This window comes from Macaca nemestrina, chromosome 20 (genome assembly GCF_043159975.1).
Source record: "Macaca nemestrina isolate mMacNem1 chromosome 20, mMacNem.hap1, whole genome shotgun sequence".
NCBI lineage: Eukaryota > Metazoa > Chordata > Mammalia > Primates > Cercopithecidae > Macaca > Macaca nemestrina.
Genome location: NC_092144.1, coordinates 178,358 through 196,843, shown reverse-complemented (window position 1 = coordinate 196,843; position 18,486 = coordinate 178,358). Strand labels below are relative to the sequence as shown.

The following is an 18,486-nucleotide window of genomic DNA, read 5'->3' as shown; positions in this document are numbered from 1 at the left end:
ACTCCCAACTCCCCAAGTCTAAGAAGGCCTCAGCGATAAGGAAAACTGGTCAAAAAGTCATCCCTGCCGGCTCCCTGCGCCACGGGCTCCTCCCTGCCCGCCCTCAGCCACGTGCTTACAAGATCTCACTTCCTCTCTGTCCCGCAAAGCCTGACTCCTGATTCCAGCCCTGCCGCTTACTGGGATGTGGCCATGGACGTCAACTGCACCTGTAAGGGGAGAAGCCTGTCAGGATACAGGATCCTGGCCATCCTGGCAGTGCTCAAGCTGATACTGTAACTTGGTAGTGAGTTACTTAATGCAAAGGTTTAACTTTGAAAAATTTAGATACGTGTATTCTAAAAGGGAAATTCTGAACGTAGAACACAGGCCACACCCTCACACTGATGTTGTCTGGCCAGCACTTTTTTGTTTGCCTTTTCAATGACGTTTTTAAAAGCAGTTTTCGGTTCATAGCAAAATCAAGAGGAAAGTACGGAGAGTCCTCACATATCCTTTCCCAGCACAGGCACAGCCTCCATCATTCTCCTGCCCTCACCAGACCAGCATGTCTCTACGACCGACAGAACCGCATCAACACGGCACCACCACCCACAGTCCACAGCTCACACGAGGACTCGGCCTGCTGCTGCTCACTCTGTGGGTTTCACAGACGTGGAACGGCATGCATCCCCCATGAAAGCCCCACCTGGAGTTGCTGCCCCACCCTACACACCCCCTATGCTCCTCCCATTCATCTCTCCCCTCCCCAACCCCTGACAGCCGCTGATTGTTTTACTGTTTCCACAGCTTTGCCTTTTCCAGACTGTGCTGTGGTTGGACTCAGACAGCAGGCAGCCTTTCCAGATTGGAGTCTCACTTAGCAACATGCGTTTAAGATCCTTCTGTGTCTTTTCATGGCTTAGGGGTCCAGTTCTTTTTAGTGCTGAATAATATCCCAGTATCTGACATACCACAGTTTATCCATTCACCTACTGAAGGGCATCTTGGTTGCTTTCTAGTTTTGGCAATTATAAAGCTGCTGTCAATGTCTGTGTGCACATTTCCGCATGGAAGTAAACTTTCAGCTCCTCCGAGTAAACGGCCAGGACTGTGATTGCTTCTGTGGTCGGAGAGCTTAGTTCCACGGAAAACCGCCATGCTGCCTCCCACAGGAGCTGCCCCACTTCCTCCAGTGATGAGTGAGGGTCCTGATGCCCACACACCCACCAGCACGTGGTGGTGTCGGAGTTCAGGTTTTGGCCAGGCCGATGGGTGCACAGTGACGCCTCGCCCTATGACATAAGACGCGGGCCATCTTTCCACGTGTAGATTTGCCATCTGTGTATCTTCTTTGTTGGGGTATCTGTCCAGGTCTTTGGTCCATTTTTAATCAGGTTGTTCATTTTCTTGTTGAGTTTTGAGAGTTCCTTGCACGGTTTGGATAACAGCCTTTCTCAGATGAGTCTTTTACAGATGCGTTCTCCCCGTCTGTGGCCTCCCCTCTCATGCTCCTGAGACAATGTTTTTTATTTTAAAAAACACTTCAGACAGAAGATGGACCTCCCAGCCCACCACGGTTCTCAGTTTGGCCGTGGTCACCACCCTCCCAGCCCTGGTTTCCACCTTTTCACGATCTGCTGGTCCTATGGGCATCAACCCATACCAAGTCCCTAACATATCTCCAATGATGGCAACGTCAAAGCTGGCAGTTTGCAGGTAGGAAGGAGCTGATGGAGGCCGGAGCAGAATGTGAAGGCCAGCGGATTCATCCCTCGGGGACCGGCAGGCCTCTCAGATATCCCCCTGGGTCACCTCCCAAATGAAGTACCTGCTTTGGCCGTGAGCAGGAAGCAGGACCTGGCCCAGATCTCAGCATATTTGACCTGGCACGGCATTTACAGGTGAGCCTCCATAACCGGAAACTCGACTCTCTGGGGAGAATGCATTTTCATTATCAAGGCTTTTAGGCTTTTAATTAAGAAACCAAAGAGCAGTGACTGGAGTGAGGATGCAGGGACTCTGGGTGACCCACACGCTCGTTTCCACCTGGCACAAAGGACCCTGGAGTGAGGGTACAGTGCCTGCTCTGAGTCACCAGCACACTCATCATTTCTACATAAACAACCCTGTGAGCCTGTCCCAGGACTTTTTAGCCTAGACCTAAAAATTCAGAGCTCAGGAAACCTTCATCATTTTAGGAACCTGAGGGGTGGGCCAGGGGGATCTCACAGAGTGTGGTGCTGTCTATGGGGTCAGCAAAGTACAGCTGGGGCTTCCCGCAAGCACTTCAGGGAGGCCGTGCACTGGCCCGAGGCTGGTTCCGCCTCCTATCCTCGGTTCTCATGCCCAGCCGTGAGGGGAGCCCCCCGCTTCAGGAGCGCTCCCTGGCTCCAGGCCCTAACGTCCATGTCCAGGCCCCTGGTAGGGCAGCTTCTACCCCAGGGAGGCTGGGACTGGAGACAGCCTGGCGCTCTAGGCAATCCTGGCAACCACATGTTTCCTGAAGTGGCTGCAGACAAACTCCTGCTTCCAAAACCTGGCACGGGCTGTGTGAGGCCTGGAACGCGGGAGGCGCGTTTTGCAGGGTCCCTGCTCACATACAAAAGCAAGGCTAAGAGCAGATAAATTATTTAATTACCCTCTCATGGTTATCAAGTCAAGTCATAGTCTCTTAGACTTATGTGTGACTAGAAGTATACACATTATGGAAGTGTATATAAATGTGAATACAGATAAGCTTATTTTCCTTTTATATACCTTACATGTATGTGTATACGTGCATATGTATAAAACATGGAAGAAAAAACCATACTTAAGATTTCAAATCTCAGTCACAAAGATCTCAGAAGCAAATTATTATTCTTTAACCAAGATGTAACATTTTACATTCTTACAAACAAAATGTTCTCTATTAGCATTTTATTTTAAAAACTAAGAATGCATTGCACTCTCTGTTTCAATTTTTAACTCAGCTCACAAAGGTCCCTGTACAAAGACCTCCGTGCCACGGCAAGGATGGCGGTGGTCACACCTGTGTCCATTTATCCTCTTTACATCTAGCTCCTCTCCCTGAGGCAACAGCACCTCCGAAGTCACAGCCTGGCCTCCCATCTCTCCCCCGTCCCGGGCGTTTTGGCATGTTGCTCTGCTGCACACACCTCAGCAAATACTGCTGATTAGCCAGAATCGCCCAGAAATCTCTTAACCTTGATTCTGGTTGCTTTTGTAATTTGTAATATCTGTACTTCTGGTGTGATTTGAGAAACAACACATTTTAAAATTAGAGAAGATGTGGTTTTTATTCTCTCCTTTCTACTTGCAACCTTGAAAATTCAAGTAGCAGCAAGGGTTTGTTGAAAGTAACTTCCACCAAATAGAACCTATTACAAAGGTACTACAGAGTGTCAAATAACCACATAGATGTAAAATAGACATGCAGACACAGATATAAAATCCAATGGTTAAACCAAATTGAGAAATGCTTGCCAGTTTGATAGGACTTCTAAAACTTGACATAAATGTTGGCTGAGGGATACAAGATGTTATGAGATGAGTGAGATGCTTGGCCTAGAACCACAGGCTCTCTCCTCTTTACAGCAGAAAATCCATAAGGAAGTCAAATCTGAAAGAACCAGGTACCATTGAATGGCATACTCAGCCATCCTTCCCCATTCCTGGGCCAGCTGCAGTGAGTGCAGCCAGTCGTTCACCAACATCCATCATCCATCCTCCAGGCTACGGCTACACTTTACTCCCAGGCTCCCTGCCATTATGTAACTTAGGTAAATCACGGCCACTCTCACCTTAAGCCTCCCCTGCCAGCATGGCAATCACCCAGTCCCAACCACAGCAAGGACATCCATGTCCCTGGGAATGCAGAGCAGGGGTCGGGAAGAAACCTGGATCTCTGAATACCTCATGGAGCAGTCACCAGCCTGGAACATCCTCCCTGGCGGCTTTGCAAGAGAGAAGAACTCCTTGGTTCCTCAAGCTACAATACTGCAGAGTCTCAGGTCACAGCATCCTTACCTACCCTCGTCAGGAACCGTTCATGCTCATCAAGACATGAGAACAAAACTGCAGTGGCACAGTCACACTCAATGCAGACCACCTGCCGCTCACATTCATCGGATTAACACCAAAAGGCCACCTTGGTGGATATCCTGGATGTGGACACTTGGCGGCTTTTTGCTGGAGACGCGCTTTGTACATTTATCGCACGACCATCTTGGCGTCAGGAGGGGCTGTGCAGATGGCAGCTGTGCACGTCACAGGGAGTCTCACTTGCTGGACTCTCAGCCAGCTCCCACTATCAGTGCCCGCAGAGTCCTCTCCTCCGGGAGCACGTGCTTGGACGCCACAGTGGCCTGTGGATCCACACAACAGCACTGTGTGCCCCAGGAGCTTAGAAAGTACCACTGCATCAATGCCTCCACAGGTGAGGCCGGGGGCAGAAGCCAACCTCAAGCAGTTACGGTCCTCCGTGGGGCTGGCGTCCAGGCAGGAAGGCGGCTCAGCGGCTCTCCTCTCACTGTGAAAAATTCCTAGGTCCCCACATGAACAGAACCCTAAATAACACGCAACAAACAACAGGAACGAGAACACGACCAGCAGCTTCTGAGAAGAGCAAGCTGGACTGATCATGAGACACCTGACGGGGACGGTGCCAGAGCCCCTCCTGGTAACCTGTGAGGGCAGCGCTGCCAGCATCTCCCTAAAACCAGCCCAAGTCAAGTTAGACTTGAGGCTTTCCAGGAGTGGGTAGATCCATTCAATCCCACAGTCTGAACCTTCCAGGCCGTGTCTCATGGCCCTCATCTCACATATGGGAACCCGGACGCTGCACCATAAACACAGCCCCAAGCCCTCGTTCCTTCTTCAACACCACACCCCAGTACAGTAAACACTTAGGATCTGGGCATTCACGTAAAATACTGCTTAACTAAAACTTCTGATTTAGAACATGTTTAATTCCTACTCACAGAGCTCAAAGTGTTTTGTCCTAGAAGGCGGTAGCTGTAACTTAGCATGAGAGAAGAAGGGTTCAGAGTGGTGCCAAGTATTAAATATTCCTCTAAATCTATTCACCAGATCGCCATGCTATTGTCACCTGCTTCATTTTCTGTCCTTAAAAGACATAATAGTTACTTTTCAAAATAGACAACCTGTTTTACTGATGCTTAGCTATAAAATAGCGAGCTATGTATCCAAAAGGGAGATATGGGGAAACAGAAAATGTCCACAAGCAATCGGGTGGGGAGGGGGGCAGTTGCAGCAGCACCTGGCTCTGTTGCGTTGTGAGCCAGCCACGTGGGATGGACAGCTCACTTAGCCACTGAAATTATATCATCTAAGATTTTGTTGCAGTTACTTTGACAAATTCTCCCTCCTGCTATGAAGAGTAAGGTTTGAGGGTTTTTTTTGTGTTTTTTTTTTTTTTTTTTTTTGACTTGGAGTCTCGCTATGTCACCCAGGCCGGAGTACAGTATTACAATCATGGCTCATCGCGGCCTTGACTTTCTGGCTCAAGCAATCCTCCCGCCTCAGCCTTCCAAGCAGCTGGGACCCATAGGCGAGTTTGATTTCTTTGCTAACGAATTCCTAATTCATCTCGCAGTGGGCCTATCAAGGCCATATGCCCGGACGTCCACCTTACCGACCGTCCGTGTGGTCTCTAAAGTGGATGCACTCCGGTTGCCCGGGCTCTGCACGCGATGCTGAGTCTCCAAGTCTGCCGCTGTATAAGGGACTGACAGCCCCGAGCGTCTCGACCTGCCACCATGAGCCAGACTTTATTCCACAGGGCGACTCTGCTTCCCGTGATGAGATGCAGCATGTGAGCACAGACCAAAGGGCATCAGCAACTAACCCATTCCCCTGGTACTAAGTAGAGGACCAAGAGTTTAGTTCCTTACTTATTTACTACGGGCTTGATTCAAAACAGCTTTCTGGGATCCTGGGGACAAACATCTCCAACTGGTGAGAATTCTGGCTTTAGTAACGGAAGAATCACCTAATGCCCATTTTGTAACTGCTGTTCTCATCAGAACTTGAGGCCAAAGAGAAAAATAAAAGGGGGAGGCTAAGATCGTGACACCCCAGTTTGCACAAGGCCAACCAGCCTGCATGAGGGGGTGAAAGGAGTAGGATTTTTAAACAGCTGAGTTTTAAAAACATGGCTGTAGGCTGGGCGCACTGGCTCACGTCTATAAGCCCAGCACTTTGGGAGGCCGAGGTGGGAGGATTGCTTGAGGCCAGGAGTTCAAGACTGGCTTGAGTAACACAGCAATACCCTATCTCTTTAAAAAGAAAAAAAAAAGGTTATTAAAATAGTAATAAAAAGTTTAATACAATAAATTACTATATCAACATGGCACCCCCAGCTGTCAGAGGAGGTACAATCTCTGTGGCTATGATGAGATCTGGAGAGAAATGTAACTGTCATCATAGGGAAGGTCAACCCCAAAGCCCCACGGCACTACTCCTGTAAAGTGTGTTAACCAGCATGAAGTCTCCTCCACAATCAGAAGCCTGGTTTAGAGGAACGCTGTCCACGGGACCTGGGTGGACTCCAGACGCTGGCTGACCAGACAACCCCCCCCGGGACCCTGCCGGCAGCCCCAACTGGACAGAATGACCTCGTGAGTGTCCTTTCCCGCCACAAGCTGCAGACCTTGAGCCAGTCCTGTCTGTGACTGAGGCTGCGCATAAACATCTGCACCCAACAGCTCACCTTTGTATATGACACGCCCAGTCCACTTCATTTCAAATGTTACGCTCGCCCCAAGGCGAACATGGATGTTACAGGTTAACTCACTGCATGTGTGCTAGACTTTCCCTGTAAGTGTTCAGACATTGCACGAACCGGATGAACAAACCCCACTTTCCCTGTAAACGTTCAGACATTCCTTGAGCCCGATGAACACACACAGCCAACAAACCCCGGAACGTGTAACGCCGCGGCCTCCTCTCCTCCTGAGGGGCGTGTGCTTACAGCTCCCCCAAGACCACATTTCCCAAAGCACAGAGTGTTACTCTGAAAATAAAACCTCCTTTTTCCTTCCTCTGTACATCTCGTGGTCATGTTAACAACTATTGCTACAAATGCAGAGAAATGGGGTATCATCCGTGCTGGTCACCGAATTCCTAGCACCAAAGCTTCAGGGCCCCCCAGTCTGAAGGAAGCTTCTATCGCCCTAAAGCCAACTCTGGAGACGAAGGCCGAGCTGGGGAAAGGCTGTGTCACCGCAAATCCACACCACGGGGCCCTCTGCAGTTGTGTGTAACGAACTCTTGGCCTGTCCTGGGGTTTGGGGAAATCAGGATGCAAGCAGATACCGTACGCTCTGCCATGGGACCGTGAAGTCTGCAGAACCTCAGAGGAACACGGAGACAAACGGTGGCACGATTCTCACAGGCCGAGCCTCGATGGGCGCCCGTGTCAAGAACACAGACACGCCGGGAGGGACAGCCGATGCAGTCAACGCCTGCAGCCCCAGCACACGGCAGCGTCCAAGTGTGGGGGTCTCTGGCCAGGCTCCACCACAATTGCCATATTCTGTGGCAAAATTTTAAAAATAGGTTTTAACTAGTTATAACTCTAACTTGTTTTACACATAAACAGAACACAGGGTACCAACAGGCTCCAAAATACTTCACCTAGAACCAAGTCTAGAATGCAGATGGCTGCTGCTCCGAGTGTGACAAGTCCCCTTGTAGTGTCATAAATCCTAGATCTAGGTGACTAAGTGCTCTTCCTAAACCAGACAGCACCCTGAGGCTCTGAGGGCACCCTCTGTCCCCAGGCCAGTCCATCAGCCCCGGCAGAAGCTGCTAGAGTAAGAGCCTGTGGATTTGTATTGGACGGATGCAAACCAGGCAAAGTCACAGGGGCTCGTTCTGGAAGCCCATCCGTTTACCCACTCATGCCATGGAGAGCCGTTCCCCCAACTCCACACCCGCAGTCATGCTGAACCACAGCAACTGGCTTTTAGGCCTTCAAGCCACTCCTTCTCACCGCTGGACAGACCCTTCTCACACCATGAGGCCCAGAGTAGCCTTAACAGGTGGTCCCAGCAGAACTGGCCACTGCATGAATTGATACTTTGTGTGTGGGGGGGTGGTTGTTCTTCTGTCACTCAGGCACAGTGCACCATAAGTACAGTGGTGCTATCATGGTTCACTGCAGCCTCAACCTGCCAGGCTTGGGTGAACCTCCAGCCTCAGCTTCCGAGTAGCTGGGCCCACAGGTATACATCACCACTCCTATTTAATTTTTTGTAGAGTCAGGGTCTTGCTATGTTCCCCAGGCTGGTCTCGAATTCCTGGGCTCAAAAGTGAACTGCCCACCTCAGTCTCCCAAGGTGCTGGGATGACAGGTGTGAGTCACTATGCCCAGCCTAGAATTGGTTTTTCTTAAACCTGAGTTTGACACATGAACCCCACTTACATAGATATCAGCACACTCTCACAGCTCGAGAGTTTTTCTGAATCTCGATTCTGTCCGTTCAAGGTCAATATCTAAGAAAGGGTCAGAACTGACCCTCCCTCCGTGAAGCCTCAGGGCAAATGCAGCAGTATCTCAGTGTATGAGGAGACAAAGTAAGAAGGTGGAAAATACACACTGAAATTCTAGTGCTAGAATCATAATCACCAACACTTTAAGAGGCAATCTGCTTTCCAAAACATGTAGCTGCTGGATTAACTTCAAAGTCACCAGATTCCACAGGCAGTAGCTCAGAGGGGCACAGCTTTCTAAGGCCGCACAGCCTGGGGCAGCGTAACAGCCTCGGGGCAAAGCAAACTAAACAAAGGCTTGGTTCTCTCAAGGAGGAATGTGCTCAAGTCCTTCCAAATAGATTCTTCTTCTAAGTAAGTTAGATGCCTCCTACAATACTGTTTCCAGTGCCAGTGTGTTCAGAAACATGAAGTTGAAACTACATCTCAGGACCCCAAAATCACTACGATAAAGGGACGTCAAAGTGAGGAAGAGCTTAGAGCAAACCTGCCTCCCATGCTCTTCCGAACAGAGACAGCTACTGGGGGGAGGAGGAAAAAAAGCCACGTACCTCCCTCACAACCGATCCACAAGGAAATTCCTCATGGACAGAGGAGAGAATTCAAAGTCCCCATCTGCACACGGAGATAAATGCGGATCTGGCTGCTTCCTCTGGAAAGGTACACCAGAAACACATTTGTCTGATCTACCTGTGACCTGGAAACCCATCCCCGCTTGGAGCCGTGCCTCCCTTCCTGGACCGAACCAACGTACATCTCATATATATTGATGTCTCACGTCTCCCTAAAATGTGTAAGACCAAGTTGTGTCCCAAACACCTTGGACACATGTCCAGGACTTCCTGAGGCTGTTGCAGTGTGTCCTCAACCCCGCCTGAGGCTGTGTCTTTCACCTTGGGAAAATGAACTCTCTATGGGCCGAGAACCGTCTCAGAGATCCTTCTGGTTTACAGGAAGCATTCTTTCCTGCGAGTATATCAATGAAATCATGTGGAATTACAAAATGCCACTTTAGTAAAGGCCAAAGGAATTAGGATTCGATGTGCTTAAAAAACAACACAAAAATAACGTTCTATTTGTCAATGGACCATGAAGCCCACACCCCCTTTTGCAGTGAAGATGTCAAACGGGACGAGAGGCCCCTCCTGCGGATGCTACCCTCTGACCCCACTTCCCAGAGTCCAGTTTCCTGCTGCTCAGGGAACAGCAACCCCAGCTTCACGGGGCTCAGGCCTCCAAACCCAACTCCCACCCATGCTGGAGAATCACCCCAGGGACTAGCAAACTGGCAGGTGCAACTCTCACCTCATCCCCTTAAAGGGGAAAAGGCACCTTCCCGCTCCTCTTCCTGCTGGTGGGAACGGGGCAGCAGCTGGAGGGTCAGGAGTCGGGCGGCAGAACGGAAGCAGCCTGGGTCCCTGCTAGTCAGAGTTGGCAAATGCCAACCATCCCCGACATTCACTTTGCAAATAAATCCTTCTCTTTTGTCAGGTCCCTGGTTATAAGTTTGCACCCATAACTTAAAAAGAAAAAAAAAAACTCAGATAAAAAATCGGTGTTTGGCTGACAATATTTCAATTATCTTGGGGCCTTGGGTCAAATGACGGCAAAACAGGAAACTGAACGCTGTTATTCAGAAAACTACCTTCCAGCGCCGTCTACCCTCCCAGGCTATCACCTTATGGTTGTTTGTCTGCTAGATGATTAACAATAACTGCTCTGAAAACCTAGGTGTACAGAACAGACAAGAAGTCAGCTCGGGTTGAGGGGAAGCAGGATAAGACCCCCTTCCCCGCAGGATGGTGGAAGAGGAGGAACCTTCAGCACCTGGGTTTTCAGGATGCTGGATCTCTGAGAGCATCTCTCACAGCTCAAGTACAGCCAGACCCTCCTCTGACACAGCCTGTTCAGACGAAGGTGGCACCTGCCCTAGAGACCCACAGCCCTGTGCGGGGCTCAGCTGGAGCTGAACTTGCCTCCCTTGGTAAGAGTCAGGGCCAGGGGTGGGGAGAGGAGAGAAGCAGCAGGCCTGAGGGGCACTGTGGAAACTCCATGCCGCGCTAACTCTCATCTGATGTGCTCCGGCCAAAGCCACGCTTCTCGGAGGGAGTTTCCCTTCACACATCCGGAAATCATCAACATCTAGTCTCCCCACAGAACAGATCCTTCCCCAGGAGGCAGATGCTTGGCTGTAACACGGGGTAATGAGGGGCGCGCCTTCGTGCCCATTCTGTAGTGTTTCCTGTTACCTATTTTACCTTAAGCTACAAATGATTCCCGTTTACACGGGACACAGTGACACAGACAGCAAAACACATGAGATTCAGTGTGATCCCACACCCGTCACTGCTGACCTCAAGTGCTTTGTTCGTTTTGCTTCTAGAGTTTGTACTCTCTCCCGGGGTTCCAGGCCTGTGGATTCAACCAACCATAGATCAAGATTTTTTTTTAATGTGTTTGTACTAAGCATTCAGACTTTATTATTCATTAAACAACTACTCGCATGGCATGTGCATGGTATAGCTGTTACGAGCAACCCTGACATGACTGTCTGCAGGAGGATGTGCATATGTCATATGCAAACACGATGCCATTTTATTGCAGGGACCTGAGTGCCCACAGACCTTGGATTCCATAGGCAGTCCTGCAGCCCACCCCCATGGGCACTGTGGAATGGCTATAATAGAAAATATAGAGGTTTTAAACCAGTTATATACTAAATCTAATTGTTTGTTAAGAAATTACCGTGTATCACTTGTATTTGGAAGTCCTTCCTGGCCCAGAGACTTGACATGTTCTTATCTTTTTGTCCACGGATCTAGCCATTCCAGTAAGCTTATTGAACACAAATCAATTTTACAATTAAATTCTTACAGGAATCACATTCAATCTGTAAGCTGCTTTGGTTTTTAAAGTGAAATAACCAATAGTTTTGCAAACCAGCTATATCACAGAATAGGATAAAGCAGCCCCATGACATGCAAAAACATGGGGTTTCAAAGCTAACCAGTATAAAACACGTTACAAACCCCTAAATATGAAAATGTTTTACACCACAACAGATATTCCAGAAAAAAACAGGATGTTCAAAAAAGCCCTTTGCAGAAAAGCACTTTCCCCTTCATTTTTCACATGGTTTCCAGAAGCTTGTGTTTGGCGATGACCATGAACCAGAAGTAGCGTCCGCTGCAACTACTGCCACCACAACACAGAATATTAAGGCATTAAAAAAAAGGACACAGCATATTTCCTATTGTTGAGAACAGGTAGAGTGTTATAAAAATGAGAGTGTTCTAAAGTCAACAATGTTCAAATTCTAGGTCTCCCGCAGACATTAGACGGTAACCGCCAAAGCTTATGTACTTGGCAACGTTCAAGGAGACCAAGTTCAGAGCTGTCACAATGCAGCACCATCCTCACGCGATTATCTCAGGCGGGTTTGAGGGCAAGTGCCCCCGTCACAGCGGGAAAGCTGCCCAGCCCAGCACTTCCTGAGATCACAGACCTTCGCCTTCCCACGTCTTCAATAGTTCCTTTACACCGGGAACCAGACAACAAAACCTAAAACACTTCCTCAAATCTCAAGACAGTCTTTAGAGCTCTTTTCCTTCCCCTTCTCTTACTGAAAAAGCCTATTTTGTAAGCAACCTGTAGTGCTTCCCAGAGCTGGGGCGGGAGGAGAGCTGGTGTTGGGTAGACCGAGTTTCAAGCGTGGGGAGACCAGGAAGTTCTGGAGATGGATGGCGGTGATCGTGGCACCACAGTGTGAACACACTTAATGCCTCCAAACCATACACTTAAAAATAGAGTGCTATGTAATTTTACCGCAATCAACACACTGAGAAAACTCATCTATAATTACTGTCATTTCCAATATCTTGCACCCTGTAAGTTGCATTTGCTTTTGGAAATCCTCAGAGCAATCTTGAAAGACTAATACCCTAATCATCTCTGAAACGCAGGCAAAGTCGTTCAAGGGTTTGGTTATAGGAAAGTAGCTGGAAAGCAAAGCGCCCGTTAGACATGGCAGCCGTGGTAGCACAAACACATGGTAGGAAGATGGTGGTCATGCGACACACAGATGGGAAGGGTGTGGGGAGCCACAGCACCGGATACTCGGGAGGCACCTGGGCAGGAGTTGAGAATGTACCAAACGCGTTCGATCATGCAACATTCACGGACCGTGAGTCCAGCCACCGCCACTGACATCCACTGTGGCCGGGGTGTCCTCTGCCACAGAGATACACACCCTGCCAAGGATAGTGTACAGATTAAACGTCAAAGCACAGACATGCTCAGGTCCCGCTGTTCACATAGAAGCAAACACAACACATTTCCCAGACCCCAGCAGCATGACTCTCCACTTGACTGCAACCCGGTCCCATTTATTCTCGAACCCATCTCTCCCGGACCCCACAGCATGACTCTCCACCTGACTGCACCCCATCCTGTGCATCCTTGCATCTGTGTCTCGGCCCTTACTCACTCCCTCACTTCCTCGTTGGGTCAGGAACCAAAAGTCCACTGTGTCCCTGGTGCACTGAGCTTTGTCAGGGGCCTCTGGGCCGCATGCTGGGACACGCAACTAGGAACTCCCAGTGCACACGTTGGTCTCCTGCAAGACGCTTGGCTCTTATGTGCGGGAGCCGGGAGCCGGCACCCACCCCTACAATTGACTGCACTCTTAGAAAAGTCACAGAAGGCCCCTCACCAACCCAGCAGCACCCTGAGGCCACATCCCACTTGCCTGCTGGCTCCTGAGCCTCCCACCCTGTGATGACCCGCTCCTTCAGTTCCCCGCCTTGAATCCACTGGTTCCTCTCCTCATGGGCCTCTTTCCTGTCGTCTTCCTGTCATTTTCCTGTCAGCAAGCACATTTCCTGTCATTTCCCTGAAATGACATATTTCCTGTCATTTTCCTGTCAGCAAGCACATGTATCCAGCCTGACCTTGCTGATGTGCTCCAGCTGGCCCTGGACTCGAACCGCGCTGCTGCGGCTTTCCATCAGTGTGACATCTGCGAGTTACCTCCTGGGAAATGCCAGGTGATGGTAACATCAACCAAGAGGCACCGCTGAGAAGCAGAACGCATGGTGCGGTGCCCAGAACGTCACGTCCTTGAACAGACGCTCCGTGTCTTCTCCTCTTCTGCCAGAGCTTCACTGTAGGAAGGCGGCCATTCTTCCAGTGCTGCTACTTCCAACACCGGGGAAAGCAAGCTTCAGAAATGAACGGTGTCAAAGAGGCAGGACCAACCAGCGGCCGGACGACCGCAGCCCCAGCATTCCCCAGTCACCATGGCTGACAGCCCAGGCTCCAGAAATGCACAGCTTCAACCTTAGGAGAAAAAACCCTCCCAAGCCAACTATTATTTTCAACAATGGGATTGGGGAGTGGGGCGTTCTAACCCTGCCTCTCTCAACAGCACAGATCATCAGATCCCAGTTCTTATAGGATTGGGGAGTGTGGGGGGATGGTTCTAATCCTGCCCCCCCTTCATAAAAAAGAACTGGGATCTGATTATCTGTGCTAGGTCAGTACTTTGCTTCCGCCACATGCAGTCATCCTCAGCACCAGGAAAAGTCAGAAGCATTGAGTGATGATACCAATACCAACACGTGCGGTTCTGACAGCTCCGGTAACTCGCTGCACAGATACAACACAACAGCAGTGAGATCCACGGACATCACCAGTCTTCCCAACGACTGTGTTCCTGAATCTTCTGCGTTCGGAATAACGGTCTTCTTTGCCAGGGCTGAGCCATGCTTCCCTGTTGCCTGTCCTCTGCCTTCACCAGCTTCGTGCACGTTTCCGGGCAAGTGTTTGTGCAGGTGCTATCACTTATTTCCACAGCAAGAATATACACAGACACCAGACAGAAATGGGCAACCCCATTAGGAGCTGTGCAGAGAGATCTAACTCATCAGATGTGCCAAATTTCTGTTGCCATAGAAATTTAACTAAACTAACGTTGCTATGACCTCATCTGTTACTGTGCCACTAAAGATCATCCGGGTAAGAGGAGTGTGCCTCTGCATAGCATGTAGCTCACGTTTACATGTCGGTTTTCCCTGAATATGGTTATGTGAGATAGAAATCAGTAAGATGGGGTGTAACATCTAGTGTAGGATCGTTGTGTCTCCTAGGCTCACACACTTCCTTTAAGATCCTCAGAATATGAAGTTTAACTCTGTCGACGTGAGTTACATAGTAACATGTTTTGGATACTGTCTCTTTCACCATCTAAATATCAACACCAAAGAAGTTCTTGAGTTCCTTTTTAAATTGAAAGGAATTTACAAACCATAAAAGCCCCAATATTAAAGGATACAATTCAGTCTTTTTAGCACATTCTCAAAGCTGCACATCAACCACTAGTATGTAATTCTGGGACTTTTTCACCATGGGCCAAAGAAACCTTGAACCCATTAAGAGTCAGCACCTGCTCCTTCCTTCCGCCAGCACCTGGCAATCGCCAGCTGACTTCCGTTTCTCTGGATTTGCCCATTCTGGACATCTGTTGTGAGAAGAATCGTACAGTGCATGACCTTTGGCGTGACCTTCGGTGCTGACATCTTTCACGTCCAAGGTGAGTGGAATCTCACAGTGAGTGACCTCTTGACAGACACCTGGACTGTTTCTACTACTACAAATAATGCTGCTATGAAGATTCTTGCATAAGATTTTTTTTTTTTTTGTAAAAATGTTTTCAATTTTCTTGGGCATATGCCTAGGAGTGAAATTCCTGGGTCGTATGGTGATTTCATGCATAACTTTTCTGAGGAACTGCCAGACTTTTCCAAATCAACTGTACCATTTTACTTCCCTTCCCACTAGCAATATATCAAGATTTCAGTTTTCCCAAATTCACCACCAAGTCACTGTCCAATACTGGGATTTTACCCATCCAGTGGTTGTGAAGTGGTATCTCAGTGGTTTTGATTTCCATTTCTAAGATGACGAATTCTGCTAAACATCTCACGTGCTTTTTAAGGCATTTATATGTCTTTCTCTGGAGAATGTCTATTCAAATCCTTTTTCCATTTTTAAATTGGATTTTTATTAAGAGCTTTAAAATATATTCTTGATATCAGGTCCTTATCGTGATAATGTATCCTGTTCTGTGGGTTGTCTTTTTACTTTAATAGTATCCTCTGAAATGAACATTTTTAATTTTGATACCGTCTTTTTCCCTTCAGTTGCTTGTTATAGCTTTAGACGTCTCAGCCAAGGAAACATTGCCTAATCCAACCTAACAGTTTCTCGAGGATTCTCCCCTGAAGGTGTCATGGGCTGAACTGTCCCATTCCCTGCCCCCCAAGATTCCATGTTAAAGTCACAACCCCAGAAACTTAAAATGTCACTGTATTTAGATACAGGGCCTTAGCTTGGTAATTTAGGTCCCATAAGATCTTAAGAGTAGGGCCTGATCCAGTATGACTGGTGTTCTTTTAAGATAATTTAGACACAGTCCTTAGTGCTCCATGCAATAAGAGAAACCTGTGAAGACACAGAGAAGACGCCATCTACACAGCATGGGGTGAGGACCCAGAGAATCCAACCTTGCCCCCACCTTGATCCCAGGCTTCCAGTCTCCAGGAAAAAGGAAATAAGATGCTATTGTCTAAGTCGCACGGTCTGTGGTGTCCGTTATGGTACCCAGCAGACTGACAGAATGGGTCTCAGTCAGCTCCTTACGTTGGATTCATGTTGAGCTTTGCTTGTACGGTGAGGAAGGGTCCAGTCCATCCTTTTCCATGTGGATACCCAAGTTGTCCCGGCACCACTGAGTTGTGAAAGGCAAAAAGTAAAGCATCCCTTACTGTCCTTTCTCCATCAACAGATTAGAAGATACACTGAAGAATCGTGGACAATTTTGTCAGTTTAAGCCAGTGGTTTTCAAACTTTTGGGTCTCAGGAACCCTTTGCACTTTATTAAAGAGCCCAAAAAAGCTTTCTCATCAAGCCGGGAGTGGTGGCTGCTCATGCCTGTAATCCCAGCACTTTGGGAGGCAGAGGCAGGTGGATCACTTGAGGTCAGGAGTTCGAGACCGGCCTGGCCAACATGGTGAAACCCCGTCTCTACTAAAAAATACAAAAATTAGCCTGGCATGGTGCCGAACACCTGTAGTACCAGCTACTAGGGAGGCTGAGGCAGGAGAATCGTTTGAACTCAGGAGGCAGAGGTTGAAGTGAGCTGAGGTCACACCACCGCACTCCGGCCTGCGTGGCAGAGCAAGACTCCGTCTCAAAAAAAAAAAAAAAAAAAGTAACAATTTAGTTTATTTTACAAGGATAAAGTCATTACATCTTAACACAGTCTTAAAGAAGAAATCATTTTCCAAAATAAGCAGCAGCGTGGCAACAGTTTGTGGTGCTGTGAAAACACCTAACATCTCTGCACCTCAGACAGCAGGGTTCTCATGCCTGCATCTGCGTTCAGTGGGCTGCAGAACCGTGACTGAAGTTTATGAAGAAAGTCCAACCCCATACTGATATACAATTAGGAAGCGGTATTTTCACTGTGTTTTCAGATCACTTTAGTTATTCTCTGCTGCCAAATGTAACAAGTGGCACTTCCGTACAGGCTGTCTGCAACACAGTCTGTGCTCTGCTCGTTGGACCTTTCTGCCCCAATTCCTTCTAAGTCAACTGGTCCGTCTTGCACTTGAATGGCTTTTACCAGCACACGATTTTGTAATCACACATTGGTTAGATAACACTAATTCAGAGTTATGAGCAGCTTCCACATTTCGTTATATGTAAAAAACCAAACCAAACCAAACCAAACCAAACCGCATCAATATCATTAATCACATGAGAAAGTGGTAGACACAAGATTTTTATATTTTAATATTCGCTGGAAAGCTCAAATGTCTATCATTGGGAATAATGTAAGGTACTTTCCTTGAGATGAAAGTCATTTTGTTCATTTTTCAGGCCACACCTGCAAATACCTCCATCTGAAGTGGCATCTTTTGTAAGTCATTCTTTATATAAAGGCGGCCGTTAGTGGAAGAAGTGGTTCTGCAGGTTCATAGTTCAGAGGCACCAGTGCTCTCCCAAGAGATAACCATAAAATCCGCAGAAGACGCACCTGTGCACACTTCCTGTTTCTCACTCAGAACATTCCAGAAGGAACCCTGAATCCCAATGCCACAGCGGGACTGAAGTTTGCTCTCACCCACACAATACACCCAGGGAGATCCCCCAGCCCCCACCCCGAGGCCCCAGCCTTGGTCCTCTGTCTGGTCTAGGAGGGCTCCTGCAGCTCCAGCCTAACAGGGAACAGAAGGCACTCACATGTCAGAAAGCCCTTCCAAGGCCTGGCGAGCACTTCTGTTTATGTGCCAGTCAAGTGCGTTTGACAATTCTACAGCCAGCTGTATGGCAGGCAGCGAGGTATCCAGCAAATACTCAGGGCTCACGTTACTGAGGAAGGAAGGTGCACAGCGAGGTACCCAGCAAGTACTCAAGGCTCACATTATGGAGGAGAAAGCCAGGCAGATAGTGAGGTACCCAGCAGGGTTCACGTTACCGAATAGGAAAGGAGGGTGGAGACAAGAGGGCTGGAACAGTCTGTCATAAGCTTTAGCATTTACAAGGCTTGCTGAAGATTATCTGATTTGATCTTAACAGCTCACAAGATAGGCAGAGGCATGACTGTTTTCACTTCATAAAAAGAGATCCCGGGAACTGATGATGACCACGTGCTCTTCCCATAGGCTCCCAGAAATCATCCTCAGATCATCTCTCAGTTGTATACATGTGGTAATATCTCAGTCACGTCCCCTCTCTGCAGGGGAATTTTACTGCCGCCCTGCTGTTCCTTCGCACCCCTGCCCTCTCCTGCATTTCAGCCATGCCCACCATCCATGGGGAGTCTGTACCACCCCACCCCCGCTGCTGCTGATGGCTTGGGTCACCCTTATCTTTCATTTCCACCTACAGGGACCTGTTCTTCCTTCAAATGCAGCTCAAACTCAC

The 18,486-nt window shown here is 48.6% G+C and overlaps 1 protein-coding gene across 12 annotated transcripts in view; it reads right to left on the bottom strand.

Annotated features, from left to right (window-relative positions):
* LOC139360507 (disco-interacting protein 2 homolog C-like) overlaps positions 1-18,486 on the bottom strand; it is a 242,982-nt gene that overhangs the window by 101,074 nt on the left and 123,422 nt on the right. Inside the window, exon 1 of one of the 12 annotated variants that reach the window (XM_071087907.1) lies at positions 5,639-6,421. The exons of 10 other annotated variants lie outside the window; for them this stretch is intronic. The gene's annotated coding sequence lies outside the window, so the exon portion shown is untranslated. Of the gene's footprint in view, positions 1-119; positions 475-5,638; positions 6,422-18,486 lie in introns of those variants that run through there. One more of the 12 variants, XM_071087908.1, reaches the window with a different exon arrangement.